Raw genomic sequence first — 12,196 nt, forward strand, 5'->3', positions numbered from 1 at the left:
GGAAGGACTGTCACAGCCAGCCCTTTCCTGAACCTAATTCCCAGTCACAGCCATTGCTGAGCGCCAGGTCTCCTAGAGGTCGGATTAGAGCCAGTGTTCTCCTCCTTCTCCTCCTTCTGCCTTCTCTGCCTCAACCTTTCTCCTTCCTCTTGCTCCGTGTCCTGCTCTCTGTGACTGCCACTTTTACCTCTTCCTCTTCATTTTCCCCGACAGCTGCCTCTCACAGTCCCACATGTCAATGTGTTCCGCCATCCCAGGCTCTCTGGGGTCCTGAAATGTCTCCTGTCACGAGTGGGGCAGTGCCTGGGAAGGGAAAGCGCATGTGGAGCTGAACAAAGGGATCCCACAGCCGCTTGCCTTCCAGAACCTCAGGAGCCTGGAGATAAGCAGGAAGGTAGAGAAATGCAGGGACCAAAATGTGCCCCCAAGGGATTGAAAGATTATACATCTCAAATTGGATTCTAGATTTTGCTGTTTTTAAAATTCCTTGAAAATATACCCAAGGGGAATTAAAGCAATCAGCAAAAGAAAAAAAAAAAGTTCCACGAATTAGCTCACAATCAGCCTTAGCTGTCCAAACCATGGACTTGATTCCTTGGCACCAGGAACATGCTCCCACTCTAGCAGTGACATTCTAGTTCCCGGTCTGATCATATGACAGCAGCCCTCTGGACTGGGACTTCCCTGAGGGCAAAGGGCAGGTCTTGTTCAATTGGTATGTCCTCAGTTCCCTGCACAATACTTGGTCCAAAGGAGGCTATCAAATGTTAGAAGGGCTTTTGAAGTGTTAAGGTGAGTGGATGGAAGGACGGATGGATGGATGGATGGATAAATGGATGGATGGATGGTGGATGGATAGGAGGTGGGTGAATGGGTGGATGAATAGATGGCAGAGGAGGACATTTGGAATATTCTAAATCATCTCTTTTTCTCTCAATTGTCTAGAAAAGGGAATATATAATTGCCAAACCTTCTTCTGACGGGGCAGAAGAAATAATAAAGAAATGATATGATTAACTTTGGTGTTCCAGCAAGACTTGCTCCTCATATATCCTCTTCAGCATCTAGTGCTATAGATAGTATACACCGAGTCACAGGAGGAAAAAAAAAAAAAACAGTAATTCTCCTTTGAGGAAAAGATTTCCTGGGAGGAGAAAGAAGGGGCAGTATGCAGTGGTGCCAATCTATAGCATTTTATGACAGTGTTTCTCCAGCCTTGTTCTGAGGAACATCTAATAGAAGAGAAAACCTCAGGAAGAGAAGGGCTATTTGGGAGGAGTTGGAAGAACTCTTACTGCCAGGAGAGTGTGATGTGGCATTCCCAAAGTCCCCTCCTATGCAGAAGTCTGTGGCCGACTCAGCTGTTTGGTGTTCAGATCCAGAGAGGCTTATATTCTTTTTATTTGGCAAAGACTTTGTACGACCAAGGATATTCATCAGGGAGGAAGAACAGTAGGCAAAATAGACCACTTGCATCCTGGACATCGCTGCTTCTGTTGCAACCTCAATGAGGGGGTAGGGGCCGGGAGGCGGGGGGCGACTCCGTGAAGGACTTGGGTGACTCTAAGCAGACATATGATTGTGCATGTATATGATCAACATTTAGTCGAAGGACAAGATAGCTCAGGCTGGGATTTGACATTCAGCTGACTTCCCCCTGCCCCTGGGATTAAACCCAGGGCCTCACAACTGTTAGGCCAGTGCTCTATGTGAACTATACCCCCAGCCTTCATCTAGATTTAAGGATATTCTTCAACTCTCCTTCAGTCCTCCCGCCCTGAAAAAAAAAAAAAATAAAGGAGTATAGGAGAGCTGAGATTTACATAGGCCTGCAGCCTTACCAAGTTCCAAACACAGAAAATGCCTAGGAGGTATCAGAAAGGGCAGTTAATTGGTTGGCTCCTGAATGTGTTAATCCCAAGCAAAGCTGTGTTAGTACCTCATTAACACATTGATTCTACTGACTGTTCTCTGCAGTCCCGGATCACTTAATATCCTGGAGGTGGTTTTACAAAATCAAGTCACATTGACTAGAATTGCAAACTAAGATTCTTGGCTCAGAGGTCCTTGTTCAGGAAGATTTTAGGTTAAGAAAAGACAGGTTGTAAATATGTATGTGAAATATTTAGGTTGGTTCTTTCTTCTCTGCTCAGAAAACTTGTGACTGGTCTGGACATCATGGTTCCTCACCTCTCCCATAAGCACAGGGGGAGAAGTGAGCAGTCAGCAATCCACCCCACCAGGTGTGCTGGAAATGCCCCCCCCCCGGCCCCGGGAATAGGAGATGTGAGCCCCCATCTCCACACATTTATCACCACTCTCCCAGAGGAAAAGGGGAGACCTGCAGCTAAGATGCCACCTTCGCACTCCAAAGCCATCTGCTAGTCCTTGGAGTCAAAGCTCATGGCTGTGTGGATTTTGCCTGCACCTTATTTTTTGCATGTATTTCTATAATGTTCTGCAGGCATATCTTCCTTCCTCACTAGATTATAAAATGATTCCAGGTAGGAACCTCTTTTTCAACATCTGTCTCTCCAGTGGAATTCATGCTACCATATGAAGTTTGTTGCTTTGAAGATTTGAGTTATAGTAGTGGGTAGTAGAAAGAAGATTCTAGAAAGGGGTTCTGCTGCCAGTCAGGTATGACCCTGTGCAAGCCAGGGCACTTTAGGGTCCTCAGGTTCTTACTCTGTGAAATGAGGTTGTTCATCCAGTTCCTCCCAGTTCAATGTACTAGGAAAAAAGGCCAATGGAGAAGACCTTGAATAGTCCAACTTTATTTGCCAAATTAGATTGAAAGTATGCATCGGGAACATTTAATTGGTTCTTTCTTCCCTGCTTAGAAAACCTGCTGTTTGGTCTGGGCATCATCATGGTTCCTTGCCTCCTCTGAAGTAGTAGACGGATATTTAAAGGAAAAAGGAGCTGCTTCCTAAGTGTTTCTGGTGCTTATTATAATCTCTGAAGTTCAGAGTCTCAACCAACAAAATACAAGGGGACAAAAGGTCCATCACAACATTCTAGTTAATTAACTTTAAAAATTAGTTATTTGACTTCACTCATCCAATGAAGACTCACTGATTGCTTTTCATGTGCTGGGCCCTATACCAGTCCCTGGAAATACCAGGAGGAGCACGGCCCCACCCACTGGGGCCTATGTGAAGCTCACCTTCTAAAAGAGACAGAAAGGTAAGAATACAACACAAATGCATTGCAATCAGTTCTTCAGTGGGACTATGTGCAGGACCAGGGTGAGATGAAAGTGGAAAAGGAAGTTAGGCACCATGGTGTACACTTATAATCCAGCTGCTTGGAGCCTGAGGCAGGAGGATAGCAAGTTTGAGGCCAGCCTGGCAACTTAGTGAGACCCTGCCTCAAAATAAGAAGGGCTGAGGATGTTGCTCAGCGTTAGAGTGCTTGCCTTGCGTGTGAGGCCCTGGGTTCAAACCCCCAGCAAAACACACACACACATACAGGCAGGGAAAACTCTGGTGATACTAGCCGTGGGGTGAGGGGAACTGGGGCCACAGCTCTAGTGTTAAAGAAAGAGGCTTGAGTTATTTTTCTTCTAGCTGCAGAAGAAGAGACTGCAGAAAGGTAGGGTGAGATGCCATCGCCTCCAAATCTTGATGAATCTCCTCTGTCCCCCTAAATGTGCTTAGGGCACCACATTTGCTCAGTTGTTGACTGAAGTTTCTTTAGCACCTAGGACATCAGCTGACAGAACAGTGCTCCAAACCAGGCATGGTGACACATGCCTAAAATCCTAGTGATGCAAGTGGCTGGGGCAGGCGGATCCCAAGTTCAGGCCAGCCTGGGCAACTTACACAGACTATATCAAAATAAGAAGGACTTGGGATGTGGCTCAGTGGTAAAGTGCCCCTGGGTCCAATCCCAGTACCATAAATAAATAAATAAGCTTTCCAAGATATTTGTTGAATGGATGAATAAAAATGCTACATTGGCATACAGCTTCTGTTCCTTATCCTTAAACTGCCTTTTTTCCTTTTTGTTCCTTTCTTCTGGGTTCTAGAGATTGACCCCAGGGATGCTGAACTACTGAGCCACACCCCTAGCCCTTTGTATTTTGAGACAGGGTCTCACTTTGTTGCTTGGGTTCCACTTAGCTGCTGAGTCTGGCCTTAAACTTGCCATCCTCTTTCCTCAGCCTCCTGAACAACTGGGGTTACAAGTGTGCGCTACCATGCCCATCTTTAAACTGTCTTTTTGACCAGTTTCAAATGCTACAGTGCCGTCAGAAGCCGAGGAAGGGCATCTCAACAAAGGACTATTCAGTGATGTTCATTCACAGCATCTCTTGCCGGAGGGGACAAGTGAAGTCAGACTGAGAAATAGATTGGGCACTTGAGAGTTTCCCATAATCTCTGCAGAGCACTGAAGAGTGATGGGGAAGTGAGGAGAGACAGACAGATATCAGACAACTTGCTCTTAAGAACTGTGACTGTGGAGATGGGGAAAGTTCTCTGGTAGAGAGAGAAATTCATGAACTTGGGAGGTCATGAAAGTTGAGAGAGATTTGTTAAAGGACAAGAGCCCAAGGAGTCCTTGTGCACAGGAAGGCCCCAGGGAGGGGAAAGGGGAATCGATTCACGCTGAATTCCCAGCGTTTTTAATCCCCCAACTACTCTTGGGGAGGCAAGGGACTTATATGTGAGGAAACTGGAGTTTGAAGATACTTTTAAAACTTGCTCATGATATGGTGCAACAGGATGAACCTTGAGAACATGATGCTAAGTGGATAAGCCAGTCGTAAAAAGACAAATGCCATGTGATTCCACATGGGGTGCCTAGAAGAGTCAAGCCCAAAGAGATAGGAGGTAGAATGATGTACTATTGTTTAAGCATTCACCACCTATCAACTGGGTGTTTCCAGTTTGGAGCTATTATAAATAAAGCTACTGTGAACATTCATGTACATATTCTTATATAGACATAAGTTTTCATTTCTTTATAATAAATGCCCAGGTGTGAAATTGTTGGTTAAATATATATTGAATTGTTGAGTTTTTGTTGTTGTTGTTGTTGTTGTTTTTAATGACCAAACTGTGGAGTGGCTGCACCATTTTATATTCCCATCAACAATGTATAGGCAGGTGTGGTGAACACACCTGTAATCCCAGCGACCTGGGAGTCTGAGGGAGGAGGATGGCAAGTTCTAGGCCAGCCTCAGTAACTTAGTGAGGCCCCAAGAAACTTAGCAAGATCCTGTCTCAAAATTTAAAAAATAAATAGATAAAAATTTAAAGTAAAAGGCTCAGTGTTTGAGTACACCTAGATTCAATTGCCAGTACCCCACCTCCCACAAAAAAATGCAAAACAAAACAATGAATGAAAGATTGAATTTCTCTATGTCCTTGCCCATATTTGGTAGGGTCACTTTTATTTTAATTTTTTTACCTTTAGCTATTTTTCTAAATGTGTAATGATCACTCATTGTGGTCTTAGTTTTCATTTCCCTAATGACTAGTAATATTGCAAATATCTATGTCAAGTTATGAAGTTTATGGTTGGTGTTTTAGTCAGCTTCTTCACTGCTGTGATCAAAAGACCTGACAGGAACAACATAGAGGAGGGAAAGTTTATTTGGCCCTCCCAGTTACAGAAGTCTCTGTCGGTAGTTTCCATTGCTCTGGGCGTTAGTGAGGCGGAACGTCAGGGCAGAAGGGAGCGGTGGAGGAAAGCAGCTCAGGACATGGAAACAGGGAGCAGAGAGAGCTCTGCTCACCAGGGACAAAATATAGACCCCAAAGGCACACCCCCAGTAACCTACCTCTTCCAGCCACATTAATTGACTAATCAACTAATTAGTTGATTAATCCACTGATTAGGTTACAGATCTCAGAATCTAATCATTTCACTTCTGAAAGTTCTTGCATTGTCTCATGCCTGAGCTTTTGGGGGACACCTCATATCTAAACCACAACAGTTGGTTTCGGGGCTTCTCTTGGCAAGTCATTTTACTCCCTGCAAGCCTCAATATTCTCATGTGTTTAATAAGAAAACTGAGCTATATGGGATATATAATGGGCTCTGCAGCTCTATAGTTCTATGTACCCATGGATCTACCCAGAGAGAATTTGTTTGCAAGATGAGAAGTTTTCACTTTTGCCTTTGTACCTCAGTTATCCTCATCTGCTGAGAATTGACAAGCAATGAATCTTCTCCAGGAGCCTCACTGACATTTCCATGAAATGTGCGGTAACTTCATTTGGCCCTCCAGGCTGTATTTAGCATTCAGATCACATCATTCAAGCCTAAGCAAAAGTCTTTCACAAATCATAAGGGACTTTATTAATTTTCTGATTCATTGAAAAGACATTTGAATTCCTTTGTTCCCAAGGTTCACTATAGAGCATAATTTTGAGTGGATACCTCAAAATTTTGGTTGAGCATCAATTGAATGCCTACTGTGTGCAGATAAGATGGTGTTCTGTAAAGAGCATAGTTGTATACAGGGAGAAAGTTGGACTTAATTCATGCTTGTGCCACTTATTGACTATGTGTGCTAGATCATGTGTCATTACTATAATGAAATAGTTGAGGCAAGCTGCTTTTGAAGAAAAGAGGTATATTTAGTTCTGGAGGTTCAAGGGCATGGTGCTGATGCCCATAGCATGGCTCTAGGGAGACCTCACGGTGTCACGGTGGGTGCATGTATAGAAGCAAGGAATTACATTGCCAAACAGGGAGCCAGAGAGGCTGGGTGGGGACAGGTTCAAGTTTCTGTAACAACCCTCTCCCCAGAGCTAGCAAGGACCCTATCAGAAATGCCTTAATCCTTCCAAGGATACATCATCGGTGGACCTAAAGAACCTCCCGCTAGGCCCAGGCTCTTAAAAGTTCTACACCGCCTCCCAGCTTGGTGGGAACAAGCTCCCAACACATGAACCTTTTAGGGGACAGACAGCATGCGAACCATGATGCTGTGTGACCTTGTTAAGAAACCCAATTTAACTGAACTTCTGCAATATGGGGACAGTAATATCCACTGGCAAAGTCGTCATGAGCAATAGTGATGATGTATGTGAAGTGTGAGCACTCAATAACTGGCGGCTGTGCAAAGTGCCAGTTTGTGTTTCCCACACAAACACTCTGAGTTCCCCATGAACTTTGGGAGACAGGCATTTACTCGTCCTGTCTTGTTAAAACTGAGGTTCAGAGAAGTGGAATAACTTAAGATCACCCTGATACTAAGTGAAGGAGATGGAATTCAAGCTGCGCCCTTAAGACGTTCCCAGCCTAGCCAGAGATAAGCTGTGCAGAAACAGATGAATACCCACACAGAGTAGCCAAAGTCAGTTAGGCACAGAGCCAAAAAGCATTTAGGAGTTCAGCGAAGGAGTTATTCTTGAAAATCAGGCAGTTGCGGGTGGGGAGGCACAAAAGGAAACAGAGGATTAGAGCTCACTGTTTTGCAGAACAACTTTGAGTTCCTCGCTGTCACCACCGCAGCTGCCTGTTGGTCCTGGAAGCCCAGCCCAGCTGCTGCAGGGAGGGGCATAGCGTTCAGCTCTTCACACACCCCCTCTTTGATTGGTGGCATATTTGCCTGCAGGCTCTCTCATTCACTCTAAAGCTCTATCAATCTCTGTTTTTTTTTTTTTTTTTAGCATGACCACTAAAGCTCACTGCCAGAACTGTTATTTCTTCTGCTAACACAAAACCCAGGGTTTATTTTATTGAAATATATTCTAGATTGCCTTCTCTAAATTGATTTTCTCAGATGTGAGCCTCTGCCTGGGCCATTTTTGCCCTTGTTCACTTTCAGAACGCCTCTGGGCTCTGTGCCTCTACAGCCTGCTCCTGGTAGGTGTCACGGGGTTCATTCAGTTGATATGCACACGTGTTGAATATCCTCCATGCACGAAACTCTGCAGTCTCAGACCTCGTGGAACATGCGTTTGACAAATGGCTGATTAACTCATAAAGGCCATAGAACTTAATTTGAATATCAATAGCTATCGCCTATCATTAATAAAAAATCAGAGTAAACACGCTTTGCCGCTTTAATGAAAATCGAGCGTATGTCATGCCACACAGAGAAACTGCTAATTCCTTGTGGCAGGAGGCAGTCTGAAGACGTCATCATTGGCTCTATAAACAGGTCATCTTGTAGACCGATTTCAAGTCTATGAAGCAGGGCTAGTTTACAGATCTTTGAAATGTGATCTGGATTTCAGTGGCGAAGGCCAGAGTTGAATTAAAGCAGCTCGCCTTTGCTCTTCACAGCTGCTCAGGGATCAATGACTGATTCCGTTTTTTGAAAGTAGGGTGGAAGGCAGCCAGGCGTGCAGCCCCTGGGGGTTAGGGCTGGTTTGGAACTTCCTGCCCTGTGTCATGCGCAGATTGTGTATTTGTAGCTGTTCTGTGCAAAACATGCAGAGTACATGCTTCTGGGTATTTTTTGCTTTAATCCACGAGAGGTTTCTATTTCAGCAGCTCACAGGACTCCAAATGTTGCCCTTTTTATTATTCCAGGCTTTCACACGTCCCTCGGATTGTCACCTTTTAGAGCATGTGTCTTCTCACAGTGTTCCCGGAATTCTCCATTTCCCCAAGGAAAAATATAGAACTTTCACTGAGCTCAGGTATTCTTAGGATCTGCTCTGGCACTCCAGGAAGAAAAACAACCCAGCAGAGTCAGCTTCAACCTTGGGGTGCCTGTCTCATTTCTCCCTTGCTCTTCCTTCCTTCTCCCTGTGGTGGCCTCCCAGGACGTCCTCGGAGCCCCTCCCCTTGACTGAGTTTTGGAGGTGAGGCTGTTCCCTCAGGAGTTCCTTCTCCTCAGTTCCCCTCCCTGGTGCTGCTCTGTTTCTTGCCTCAGGCCCAGGTTGGCCTCCCCTTGCCAGGGACTCCAGGCCTTCCAGCTGCCACTCAGCTCAGCACCAAGGGACTCAACCTTCTGCCTCCAAACATCCCCTCACCCAACCCCAGACAGGAGACAAAGGCAGAAGCCCTTGTTAGGTTCAGGTAAAGGAGTGAAAAAAAAAAGAAAGAAAAATCATACAGAACCAATTCTTCCTGGAAGAAGCCACTTCATAGACCTCCTAGCTTAAGTAGATTGATAAGAATTAGTAAAATTTGTATTCAAAGAACTTTCATTAACCAAAGACTCCAATGACAGAAAAGAAAACCCAGACTGTACTATATAGCTCTGTTGGCCTTGGGAATAACAAACATAAGTACCAGATATTTGGACCCCCAAGATGGCTGAGAATTCGTATCTCAGCACCTCTTCTTACAGCTCTCAAGAATAGTGGTGCCTCATACAAGAATCTGTGAATTATATACTTGTCCTTAATATGTGGGGGGTGGGGTGGGAGGTCCCTAGAATGTTTGGGGTGCTTAATCACACACAGACACTACAAAGACATATAAAGTTTATTAGACAAAAATGTTAATGCTGGGCTGGGGATGTGGCTCAGTGGTAGAGCACTTGCCTAGCATGTGTGAGGCCCTGGGTTCGATTCTCAGCACCACATATAAATAAATGAATAACATAAAGGTCCATCAACATCTCAAAAAAAATGTTAATATTGCTGAAAACTTTGAAGAATTCAGCTTAGTCTGTGAATGGTTCATCCTGGGCACCCGGAATGACACATGATCCTGGTGGGCTATTTCCCTTCCATGACTTCACCGGTAAGATGACACTGTTCTTCTGCACTGGTACATGAAGACTTACTAATTAAAATACTGTACTGGTTCATTCAAGAAGTATTTAGTGAGTTTCTACGACATACAAGGCATCACGCAGACTGTGTAATATTACATAAACATTTTTAAAATAGATTGCCATAAATAAACACTGTGATAGGATTATGTAAGGCCTTTTAGATAATTTTAACTCTTTTTATAGACTACATGGGGCTCTAATTCTGCCATTTTGGATGAATTGACCTGTTTGTTTGTTTTTCCTCTATTTCCCCTCTCTTCCAAAATAATTCATTCATTTTAGCGTACAGCATACAGCCAATTTCCATCTATTTTCTAATGGTTTGGTTAGAGCTACCATGTTGGGTTATGCCCTCCACAACCCACTGAGGGGGCAACCATGGTCAATATTCACTCTCTGTGCTACTGGCCAAGCCATGTGACCTGGCCTGGGACCATGTTCACCCGCAAATGTCCTTCATGGATTAGCTGTGCCCCTGCTCATGCCCTCGGTTGGTTCACAAGCTAGAAACAAAATAAATGGTCAGAATTTAATATTGTAATCAAACAGGATTCACAAAGAAGATCCATTTAGTGGTACCTATGGCTTCATCTTTCTATATGGTAAGCCCCTCAGGTAAGTGGCTGTATTTAGTATTCTTTTTATTCAGCCACACCAGCTATGGGGAAGCAAGAGGGACCTTATTGAAGAAAGAGGCCTCAGTGACGCCCCTGGAGCCACAGTTTAGGCTTCGCCCTCAGTCTTTCCACCAGTCTTCCGTCTAGGGCACCTCAGGATCCCAGGGTCTGAGCTGAAAGACATCAGTATCTGCCCTTTGGTGGAACTTGACTTTCTTATTGAGAATCAAAGATGGCATCAGAAGTCCTGGGCTCCAGAGGAAGAGCTAAGAGGGCAAAGAGGGGCTCCCATCTACAACTCCTCTCACAGTGTAACTTCAGCAATCTTCCCCATTGAAACGTCAACAGTTGCCACAGTCTGGCTGGGCACAAATGCCGCAGTCTGGCTGGGCACACAATCACGAGCCACCACACAGCTTGTAGATTCAAACAGCAACTCTTTATTTCCGAACTCACACCAGCCGTCTACAAACACGTTCTGGGGAAATCCACGTTCTGGGGAAATCCACGTTCTCTGCCCAAATCCACGTTCTCTGGGCTTCTGTCTCCCAAAATATACTGTCTAAATCCCGTGAGAACTCAAGGGGAAGTCAGGCAGCAGGATACGCCCTATTCCCAGCAGGAATAGTCTTAAACCTTAAACCTGGAACCTAAACCGGGAACGCCCTAATCCGCCTTGGTCCTTGAGCAAGGTCACCTACATTCAATGTCACTGCAACATGGGGTACGCTGGCAAGGAAATTGTCATACCTACCTGGCTAATGGCTCCCAGCAAACAGTCCTCTTGAAGCTGAGCAGAATGTGATTTCCTTGACCAATTAGAGACGGCAGGAGTGACACTATGTGAGTGCTACGCATTTCTGCTTTGATTTCTCAGGAAACTGGCTCTGAGGAAGCTGGATGCCTTATAAGCAGTCTGACTGTCCTGAGGCCACCATGATGTAAGGAAGCCCAAAGGAACCTACAGAGAGAGACTGAATATGGAGAGAGACGCCTGGCCAGGACCTCAGCTGCTCTAGTCCTGTACTACTTTCCTTCCGGCCACCTCTGCCTGCAAATCCACTGACAGGCCACAAGCCAGCATTATCTACCCAAGCCCTACTCAGATTCCTGACCTGCAGAAACTGTGAAAGATAATAAAATGATTATTGAAATCACTGTGTTTGGGGATTTGTTACATGGTCAGAAGGCCTTGGGACAAGCAGAGGCTAGAAGGGTGTTAGAGAAAGGGAGCCCAGAGTGAAAGGGAGATGCAGAGAGATAAAAGGCAAATGATTGAATGTCCTAAGAAAGAAAGGAGGTGAAGACATTTCAGAAAGGGCAGTGGAGAATTATCCTCTAAGAATGGCAATGTGGTCAACTGGAAAATACCTGGCTAGAGATGGGCGACCTGTGCCCCCTCCAGCTTTGCTGACCACTGCATGAACTTTGGGAAAAATCCCTTCTCCTCCCTGGACTACATTCTGTGAACCAATAAACTGTGTGTGAAAAAATAGCAAACCCCAGAAAAGAGGAACTACAAAGCAAAAATGTATCCCCCTGCCCCAATTCCGGGGTCACCAAGCACTCTTCCAGCTGTGAGTCGGTGTTTCTTAGGTAGACTGTCCCGCTGGCACAAATCCCACTTGGCCCACTGGGCAGTTCTTTTTCTGACAGCACCTTAATACATTGGCACTCCACTTTCTGTATCCATCTGATCACCTAAGGGGACACTTGACCTGAACACAGGAGGACAAAAACCCCAGACAGTGGAGATCAAAATAAGGTGTGACCACTCTGTCAGACTCTGCCAGAAAATGGCCAGCTGGCCTCCCCAGTGGATGGCTGTTTCTCACGACCACAAGTGCAAACACTCTCGCCTGACCAAAAATAGAAGAGGAAA

Source organism: Marmota marmota, unplaced genomic scaffold (assembly GCF_001458135.2).
Source record: "Marmota marmota marmota unplaced genomic scaffold, marMar, whole genome shotgun sequence".
Lineage (NCBI taxonomy): Eukaryota > Metazoa > Chordata > Mammalia > Rodentia > Sciuridae > Marmota > Marmota marmota.